Source organism: Suricata suricatta, chromosome 10 (genome assembly GCF_006229205.1).
Source record: "Suricata suricatta isolate VVHF042 chromosome 10, meerkat_22Aug2017_6uvM2_HiC, whole genome shotgun sequence".
Lineage (NCBI taxonomy): Eukaryota > Metazoa > Chordata > Mammalia > Carnivora > Herpestidae > Suricata > Suricata suricatta.
Window position 1 is genome coordinate 62,204,215 of NC_043709.1, and position 11,330 is coordinate 62,215,544.

The following is an 11,330-nucleotide window of genomic DNA, read 5'->3' on the forward strand; positions in this document are numbered from 1 at the left end:
TGAGGAAGATCTTGTCTATTCTTACTCTCCTGAAAGTTTTTATCATAATGGATATTGAACTTTGCAATCCTTCCTTTGCATGTAGCTTTTCTTTTTAGCATTGTAATATGGTAAATTACATCCACTGATTTTCACATGTTACACCAACCTAGAATAAAGTATTGATTATAGAGAATTATACGTTTTATATATTGTTGGATTTGACTTACTAACACTTTGTTAAAAATTACTGCATCCGTGTTCACAAAGTGTATTGGTCTATGGTTTTCTTGTAATTCCTTGTCTAATTCTAGTATCAGAGTAATTCTGACCTCATAGAAATGGTTAGGAAGTATTCTCTCTTCCTCAATTTTTCTGGAAGAGTTTGTGTAGAATTCATATTATTTCTTCCTTAAATGTTTGGCAGAATTGCTCAGTGAAATAATCTGGACCTGGAGTTTTCTTTGAGGGAAAGTTATTTTTTTATTTAGTTTTTATAAATGTTTATTTATTTATTTAAAGTACGCTCCATGCCCAATGTGGGACTTGACTTACAACACCAAGATCAAGAGTCACATGCTCTGCTGACTGAGCCAGTCAGGTATCCCCAAAAGGAAAGTTTTTAAACTACAATTTTAATTTCTTTAATAGATGTAGAGCTATTCTGATTTTTTATTTTTTCTTGAATGAACTTTGATAGTTTACCTTTCAAGGAATTTCTATTTCATATAAATTGTTGAATAATGGGCACAAGGTTATTCATAATATACCCACATTATTATTTTAGTATCTACAGAATCTTTAATGATCCTAACTCTTGGATTCCTGAGGTCCGTAATTTGTGTCTTCTCTCGCTCTCTTTTTCTCTCTCTCTCCCTCTGTTTCTGATTAGTCTGGCTGTAAGTATATTGGTCTTTTCAAAGAAGCACTTTTTGGTTTCATTGTTTTTTTCCCTACTAATTATTTATTTTTTTCTTTTTTTTTAATGTTTTATTTATTTTTGATACAGAGAGAGACAGAGCATGAGAGGGAGAGGGGCAGAGAGAGAAGGAGACACAGAACCAGAAGCAGGCTCCAGGCTCTGAGCTAGCTGTCAGCACAGAGCCTGACGCAGGGCTGGAACCCAGGAACGTGAGGTCTGACCTGAGCCGAAGTCGTAGGTTTAACCGACTGAGCCACCCAGGCGCCCCAGCCCTACTAATTTTTTAAAGTTTATTTCTTTAGTTTGAGAGAGAGAGAGAGAGAGAGAGAGAGAGAGAGAGGGAGGGACAGGAAGAGAGGGAGGGAGAGTATCCCAAACAGGCTCCATGCTGTCAACTAGGAGCCCGATGCGAGGCTTGAACCATGAGATTTTGACCTGAGCCAAAATCAAGAGTCGGACACTTAACTGACTGAGCCACCAGATACCCCTCTACTAATTTTTTTGTGTTCTGTTTCACTGCTTTCTACTCTGATCTTTATTATTTCCTTTACTTTGCTTACTTTGAGTTTCATTTGCTCTTTTTTCCCTAGTTTCTCAAGTGGAAGCTGAGGTCATTCGAGACCTTCTTCTCTTCTAAAATAGGCATTTATTGCTATAAATTCCTCTCTAAGCAATGCTTTAGCTGTATCCCACAAATTCTGATATGTTGGATTTTCATTATAATACAGGTAAGGAATTATCTAATTTCCCCATTTGATTTCTTCTTTGCCTCATGGATTATTTTTAGTGTATTATTTATTTTTCAAATATTGTTAATTTCCCATATATCTTTCCTTTTTTAAATTTTTATTTTAGGGAGTGCAACTGGGAGAGAAGGGGAAAGGAAGAGAGAGAGAATCTTAAGCAGGCTCCACACTGAGCATGGGGCTTGATCCCAAAACCCTGAGATCATGACCTGAGCCGAAATCAAGAGTTGAATGCTCAACGGATTGAGCCACCCAGGTGTTCCACATTCTGATTTTCAACTGAGGTGGTGAGACCATTTACAGTTCATGTGAGTATGAATATGGTTGAGGTTAAATCTAACATTGTGCTCTTTCCTATTTGTTCCTTCTGTTCTTTGTTTCTTCTCTTTTCTGCCTTATTTTGATTCATTAGAATATATGTTGTCATTCCATTTTATCTATATTGCTGACTTCTTAGCTGTAATTCTTTGTTGTGTTATTTTGTCACTTAAAAATAAATTTAAGTATTTACCTTAAGTTGGGTACTAAATTAAACCGTAAGTTTTCAGGCTACTTGAACATTGTGTGCATTGTACACAGTAGGTTGTTAATACATACTCACTTAAAGAATGAGATTTTGTTTCTTCTCATCTTACATCAACAGACATTTCATGGTTGCCTGCTTAGGGTGCTCTAAGTAACTGAACCAGAAGTGTGTGTTTGTTTGTTTTTTAAGTTTATTTAAGTAATCTCTAAACACAATGTGGGACTCAAACTCAACACCCCCAAATCAAGAGTCACACTGTCTCCTGACTGAGCCAGCCAGGCACCCCTAGAAGTTGGTTTTAATTGGAGCAGGCTTCATGCTACATGAAGAGATGGAGCGCTGATTTCCAATATGGTAACTAAATCAAGCTGAGAAAAGAAAGAGAAATTCACACACACACACACACACACACACACACACACACACAAATGATTAAAATTGGGGAGCCTGGGTGGCTCAGTCAGTTAAGTGTCCAACTTTGGCTCAGGTCATGATCTCACGGTCTATGAGTTAAAGCCCCGCATCGGGCTCTGTGCTGACAGCTCAGAGCCTGGAGCCTGCTTCAGATTCTGTGTCTCCCTTTCTCTCTCTGCCCTTCCCCCACTCACACTCTCTCTCCCTCCCTTTCAAAAATAAACATAAAATTTTTTTTAAATTATTAAAATAGGAATTACTAAAGCTTTACATAGCACAATGTCGAAGACAATGTGTAAATACCTATGAAAAGAAGTTTGAGGTCACTGATTTTTCAAAAATTCAATCACACAACATAAAGAAACCTTTCTGTCATAATAGATGCCTTTGTAGTTTTATTTTGCATTTTCCAAACCTCTGGTTATTACAGAGTTCTGTATCCTTTCTCCAATATTTTAACAAATGTGGAAATTCAGCCTCTGGGATCACATGGGGATCAAGTAATAGAATCTGTTACTTTTAAGCTTCAGGTAGCTAATCTTACAAACTTTTCAAAATATGAGAGTATTTGCTGACTCCATGAGAATCTTTGAAGTCATCAAAAATGTCAAGGATTTCCTTTAACAACTAAGCTCATATCAGGAAAGAGCTCAATATGCTGAGAAATGAGTTTCCACTTAGAAAGATGAAAGAGGGATTAGACTTACCCAGTGTTGCTCCAGAGGGCAAAACCAAGGGAATTCCTAGGAGACAGATGCCAGCTCACAACGAGGAAGACTGTTCTCACAGAGCTGATCAGCAACAACACAGGCCGCCCCTGAGGAGAGGAGCCGAGGTGTCAGTGCAGGGAGATGCTGTAAGATCGGTTGTTCTGGACGTGTTTAGGATCAAGGACTCCTTTGCAAATCTGATGAGAGCTACAGGTAGGTCGTTCTTCTCAGATAAGTTCGCAGACATGCACACTTATGCCCATATACTCACGTACAATTTTACATTTGGTTGTGAGGCCCATCCTTGAACCCCAGCTTAAGAATGTCTGGTGCACACAGATGCTTAAGTTGTGAAGTGGAACCATACCCCTTCCCTGTCAGAGCCCGCCACCCTCCACTTCTATCCCTATCGTCACCACTACCTTTGGAGGTTGTCCAGGGATTCCTGATGGAAATCCAGCAGAAAAACTTTGGGATGTTCTGTCCCACTTCTCCTTTTTACCCTTTGACCAATAATAATTTACTTCATCTTCTATCTCTCATTCCAGACATTACTGCTTCCTTCAAATTTACTGCTCCCTTCAATGGAAACAGGATTTAATTCCTTAGCTTGCTGCGATGCCCGCAGACTCCAGTCTGAAGATTTTATCTCTGGGATTACTCCTAATCTCCTCCCACAGTGGCAAGCCCTGCAGAAACACTGGCAGTGTGGAAGATATCACTCATTCCTCCTTTTCACTGGAGCCAGTTTGAAATCCTGGGCAACAATGTGCCTCATGTGTTAGCCTGTGGACTTTTGGACTATCCTACTTTTGGCTTATCCTACTTTTTACCATAGATTTGCAAATAATTTACCAATGAGTGTGGTCAGACTCCATCTATAGGAACATACCTCATGCTTCAAGGTCAGTATCTGGACCCCACTGATGGTACGGCTGTGCATCCTATACAGTAAGTCTGCTCTTTGAAGGGCATAGTTGAGAGTTAGTAGTCATAGTGGTAAGCCACGTGGACTGTGGGGCCAGATGTCAGGGATTCAAATCCAAGCACCGTCAAGTTATGTAACTACTATGTGTTGGTTTCTTTATCTGTTAAATGGAAATAATGATAGCTCCTATCCCACAGGGTTGTTATGACAAGATTACATTAGTGTACATAAATGCTTAGAATGTACCTAGCACCTTCTAACCACTCTATAACTAATAGTTCATTATCCACATGCTCATTTCTAATGGACCCTAAGTCCTGAGAGCTCTCCCTAATGCCTTTGACTTTATATCATCCTTCCCACTGACATTGCCTGAATCATTTCTTTTTTTTTAATGTTTTTATTTATTTTTGACAGAAAGAGAGACAGCCTGAGCAGGGGAGGGGCAGAGAGAGAGGGAAACACAGAATCCAAAGACAGGCTCCAGGCTTTGAACTGCCAGCACAGAGCTCGATGTGGGGCTTGAACCCACGATCTGTGAGATCGTGACCTGAGCCAAAATCAGACGCTCAACTGACTAAGCCACCCGGGCACCCCCAAATTATTTCTTGCCATTACGACAGTGACAGGGGTATTGTTAGCAGAGTGTTACTAGTTTTGCTTCCCTCAATGCAAACTGGTGCAGCCACTGTGGACAGCAATATGGAGGTTCCTCAAAAAGTTATAAATAGTACTACCCTACGATCCAGTAATCACACTACTGGGTGTTTACCTAAAAAATATAAAAAGACATATTCAAAGGGGACACATGCATCCCTATGTTAATTGCAGCACTGTTTACAATAGCCAAATTATGGAGCAGCCCGTGTCCATTGATAGATGAGTGGACAAAGAAGATGTGGTATGTATACACATACACAATGGAATATTATTTAGCCATAAAAAGAATGAAATCTTGCCAATTACAATGACATGGATGGAGCTAGAGAATATAATGCTAAGTGAAGTAAGCCAGAGAAAGACAAATACCATATGATGTCACTCATATGTGGACTTTAAGAAACAAAAGAAATGGGCAAAGGAAAAAAAAGAGAATCAAACCAAGAAACAGACTATTTTTTTAAATTTTTATTTATTTTTGAGAGAGAGACCATGAGCGGGGAGGGGCAGAGGGAGAGGGGGACAGAGGATTTGAAACAGGCTCCACACTGACAGCAGTGAGTCCAATGTAGGACTCAAAATCATGAACTGGGAGATCATGACTTGAGCTGAAGTTGAATGCTCAACCAACTGAGCCACCCAGGCACTCCAAGAAACAGACTCTTAACCATAAAACAAACTAATGGTTACCAGAGGGGTGGGGAGCGTGGGATGGGTGAAACAGGGGAAAAGGAGATTAAAAGTACACTCACCATGATGAGCACTGAGTAATGTATAGGATTGTTGAATCACTATATTGTACGCCTGAAACTAACATAACACCGTATGTTAACTATTCTGTAATTAAAATTAAGAACTTAATTAAAAAAATTTTTTTGTTCCTTCTCTCTCCCAGTCATAAGACTTTGCAATGTCCTAGAGTAAACAAAGCTAATTTCCCTGCCTCAGTAACTTTGGATTGAGCTATGTGAGTCACTTAGTTCAATAGAAAGTTAGCAAACACCATCCAAGCAGAGGTTTTATGTGTGCCTGTATACTATTTGGTTTGGTCTCTTGCACCAACGTCTACCATGAGAAAAGAATGTCCCCAAGCAGTCTCCAGTCCAGGACTGATGTAGAAACACATGGAACAGAACTAGACCCCCTGCAGCCTTGAGCCTGGAATCCAGCCCATCCTGGTTGAGAGGTGGTCAGCCTAGAGACTTGTGGGTGAGGAACACTTACCTTTGGAGTGGTTACTTTTGTTATGCAGCATGAATGCAGCAGTAGCTGACTAATACAACCATACATGTACTGTGCTTTATGACACTTTCTCTAACTTCCTCCCAAGTCAAAACCAATCATTTAGTATTATTTTTGTTAGAGGAATAATCACAGTGTATTCCAGACATAATTTATATGAACAGTCTATCTGCTCAGCTATAATGTGCATTATTAGAGACTAAGAGGATATACTTGGATAAAGTGTAATATGACAGACAATTCTCTGCATAAGTTACCTGCTGCCTAGTAGCTTAGCTTCATTTCCTCTTACTCTCCCCTGCACGAACATGTCATCTCCTAGCAGTGCTGAAATGCTTTTAGTTTCTCCAAATTTCTACTGCCTACAGCTTCTAAACTGTGTAACAAGACACCCCAGGACACTTAATTCACAGGGGCTTTTAACTTTTTTGAGGAAAATGTACCAATAATTGACATCCATCAGACACTGCGCAAACTAGTAACTTGAGGTAGTTGACAACTTCAATATTAGATGACAAGCTTTCCTTCCAGTGACATTATCTCTTTGAAAGTTGGATTTTCAAGAGGTGCTATAACAAAAGCAAACACCATGTGAAAATCAGAGTGGAACAGGAAATCATGGTGCAGGTGTCCAGTCAGATTCCAATATTCGAGAAACTGTGTGTGCCCAACAGAGCCACACATGCCAATGTCCCACAGTGATGTCATTAGTAGGTCACTGTGATTATGTAAGAGTAAAATAAAAAGATTTTTTTCTTTAAATTTATATGTATTATTTTTTCAAGGAGCTACTTAGTTGTGAGGACGTATTTATTAAGTTGCTTGGACCTAATGAGTCAATAATGGAACTGTTAGGCATTACTTTTGGCCTATGCCATGAAAAAGTCACCAAGACATTGAAGTTGCCATAAACTGAGAAAGTTTAGAAATGTCTGCCCTGTGCCATTTTGCTCTTCCACACCTTTCCTCAGACCACTTGTGTATTTGAAATGCCCGGGGTTCATCTGGCAAATTCTCACTTGTCCTTCAAAACACTAGGTTGGGTTCAGCCTCCTCCAAGAAATCTTTGGTTGCCATCGATAGAGGTGGTGGCGGATGAATCTGGCCCAGTGCCTACATTGTATTGAAGTTCTCTTCTCTATTTGTCAGCATTCTATCTATAGTAATGCTCACCAAATAATAAAAAAATTCGTTCCTTTGTGGAAAATGTCCCCAAGAAGAAGCTCCAGAGTCACCCTTGACTATTGTCTTTCTACCCCCACATCTGACCCATCAGCAAATCCAGAGTCTACCTCCTCTCACCACAGCTGCCTCAGATCCAAATCACCATTGTCTTTGTCTTGACTTGTTTCCAAAGATTCTTATCTGACCTCCCTATTTCTACCTTGGCCCCCTTCAGTCTTTCTTCAACTAGCATCTAGGAGGATCTTTTTATTTTATTTTGTTTTATTATTTTTTTAATGTTTATTCATTTTTGAGAGAGGAAAGGCAGAGCATGAGCAGAAGAGGGGCAGAGAGAGAGAGGGAGACACAGAATCTGAAGCAGGCTCCAGGATCTGAGCTGTCAGCACAGAGTTTGATGCGGGGCTCAAACTCGTGAACTGTGAAATCATGACCTGAGCTGAAGTCAGACACTCAACTGATTGAGCCACCTAGGAGCTCCTAGAAGGACCCTTTTAAATAGAAGTTAGATCAAGTTAGCCTACTCAAAACCCTCTAATATCAGTGAAAGACACAATCTGTGAATTACAAGGCACCCCACGACTGGCCCATTAGCTCTCTGACTCCATCTCCCTGTAGCTTCACTCATGTTGCACACACTGGCCTCGCCCATTGTTCAAACACACCAGGCACATCAAGCACATAAATTGCACTTGTTGATCCTTCTGCCTGGAACTCTCTTCCTCCAGAGAGCCACCGGATGCTCCCTTATTCCTTTTACATATAAGCTCAACTGTGTCCCTCTCAAGGACACCTTCCCTGGCCATCCTATCCAAAATTTCAGCCCCACCCCCAACACTTCTGATTCCCCTTTCCTGTTGTATTTTTCTCCTTGACACATACTGTTATCTAACAGACTGTGTATTGCATTTATTTATCTGTTTATCGTCTGACTCTTCCACCAGAACATAAACTCTGGAGAGTGAGGGGCAAGAGTTTTTGTCTGCTCTGTTCACTGCTTCATCCTCAGCATCTAGAACAGTATCTGTCAGGTATGCAAATGTGTTGAATGAATGACAAAAAGAAAACTGAAATGTGAAAAAAATTGGCACAGTTGGACAAATAGATAGGTGGAACAGAATAGAAATCCCAGAAACAGAGGCACCTAGGTGACTCAGTTGATGGAGCGTGAGAATCTTGATCTCAGGGTTGTAAATTCTAGGCCCATGTTGGGTGTAGAGATGACTTAAAAAATAATAAAATCTTGGGATGCCTGGGTGGCTCAGTCAATTAAGCATCAGACTCTTGACTTTGGCTCAGGTTATGGTCTCACAGTTCATGAGTTCCAGCCCCATGTTGGGCTCTACGCTGACAGTGCGGAGCCTGCTTGAGATTCTCTCTCTCCCTATCTCTCTGCCCCTCCTCTGTGCTCTCTCTCTCTCTCTCTCTCTCAAAACTAAATAAATAAACATATAAAAAAGAAATCCCAGAAACAGACCTCCCATACATGAAACCTAGATGTATGACCACAAAAGACATTGCAGATGAATGGGGGAAATGACAGACTTTTCAAAAAATAGTGGGGAACAATTGAGTAACCACCTGGAAAAAAATAAAGTTCATGGGTTCGAGCCCTGAGTCAGGCTCTGAGCTGACAGAGCTTCTTTGGATTCCGTGTCTCCCTCCCACTCTGCCTCTCCCCTGCTCCTGCTCTGTCTCATTATCTCTCAAAAATAAATAAACATTAAAAAAATAAAAATAAAAAGACTAAAACCACCATTAGAAACTGGGCAAAAGATCGTTGAGCACTTCACAGGACAGGAACTATAAGTGGTCAATAAACACATAAAAAGGTGTTCAACCTTATTATAATAATAAAAAGTCCACATTAAAGGCACAATGAAATGACTACAATATTGACAGAAAGTCTTAAGTCTGACAACACCAAATTTTGGCACAGATGAGGAACAAGGGGAACTTTTATACACCACCGGAAGGCGCAGAACGTAGTACGGACACTGCAAATCGGAATGGCAATCTCCAGTCAGATTGAAGATGGGCTATTCCGTGTCCTAGCAAGTGTACTTCCAGGTGTGTCCCTTAGAGAAACACATGCCCATCTACCTCAGGATACATCAATAAAAATGTTCACAAAAGCCATACTTAACAATAGTTAAATGTCATTTCTCTAAAATGACAGGAAGGACTGCTCTACAGCAATGAACATAAACTGATCAGTGCCGTAGGAAACAACATCAGTGACTCGCACATTATGTTGCACACAGAAGCAAAATGCAAAGTGCATGGAGCTCATTACTCCCTTTAGATAAAGTTCAAAAACAGATCAACTGCATTGTGGCATTTAGGCATCAGACATAGGTGGTAAAACTCTAAGGAAATGCAAGAGACTGATCAGCACCAAGGTTAGGATAATGGCTTCATCTGTGGGGAAAGGAAGGAAATCGTTTTTGGAAAAGGACGACCAGAAGGCAATGTTCTGTTTCTTGAGTTGAGTGTCACTTTCCAGGTCTTCATTTCCTAATTTTCTTAAAAATTCTCTGTTTTATGCCCCCTGCTGTATGTATGATGCATCTCACAATAAAATAACATGATAAAAAGACGAAAAAGAGGAGGAAAGATGGCAACTGTTAACACTAGAAACAGAGACTGAAAGATCTAAGAAAATATAGTTCTGGCAATAAAATGAAAATACCTGATTACTTAAAAAGTGAGATGTCAGGGCTCCTGGGTGGCTCAGTTGGTTGAGCGTCCGACTTCGGCTCAGGTCATGATCTCACAGTTTGTGAGTTTGAGCCCCGTGTCAGGCTCTGTGCTGGCAGCTCAGAGCCTGGAGCCTGCTTCAGATTCTGTGTGTCCCTCTCTCTCTGCCTCTCCCATGCTCATGATCTGTCTTTCTCTGTCTCTCAGAAATAAATAAATGTTAAAGAAAAAAAAAGTGAGATGTCATACGTGCTGTTGGTGTAGCTCTGTGATTGGGTGATCCTGCCATCAGCATCACATAAAAAGAAGGAGAATCAATTTGTGGAACTGTTTCAGCAAGTGTTCCAGCCAAAAATATGCTTATCAGATAAGATAAATGAGTAAGAATCTGAAAGAGTCACTCAAAACTTTCAGTTAGGCTGGGAGAGGAAATCTCTGTGCCAGAATGGCATATTAATGAAGTTGCTAGAAATTGCAATAACAGATCAACACAGTCATCTCACTGGCTAAACACAATAGACTTTCATTTCTCACATGCAGCCCAGTGGCTGACAGCCAGGAAGGAGAAGAAAGTAGGTTTGCTCCACATAGTCATTCTAGAACTTCCTGGATGTCAACATTCAGCCTGCAGATCCCACAGGAAGTTTTCATGGCTAGGCCTAAGAGCAATCACATCACTTGGGCCTATATTCCACTGGCCAGAACTTAATCATATGGTCCCCCATGCAAGGAAGTTTGGAAAATATAGTCCTTTGCCAGAAGCCACTTCATGACAACAGCTCCACATTTTGGAAGGAGATCGTGAGACTTTATTAAACAGCTAGCCCTCGCTGCTGTGATGGTATTCGTGATTTGAGGGATTTCTGAAGACCAGAATATATATTTTTTGAAGATCAAGATTATACACCAATCATAGCATTATAACAGTACATTGTCTACTCTATGAACTTCATAATGACAAAGGTCAAACCTTTGGAGAGTCTGGGTGGCTCAGTTGGTGAAGCATGTGACTCTTGATCTCCAGGTTGTAGGTTCAAGCCCCACATTGGATATAGAAATCCCTAAAACTGAGGCGCCTGGGTGGCTCAGTCGGTTAAGCGTCTGACTTTGGCTCAGGTCATGATCTCGTGGTTCATGGGTTCAAGCCCCACATAGAGCTTTGTGCTAACAGTGCAGAGCCTGGAGCCTGCTTCAGATTCTCTCTCTCTCTCTCTCTCTCTCTCTCTCTCTCTCTCTCTGTTCCTCCCCTGCTCACACTCTGTCTCTCTCTCTCAAAAATAAAAATTAAAAAAAATTTTAATCTTTAAAAAAAAGACATCTC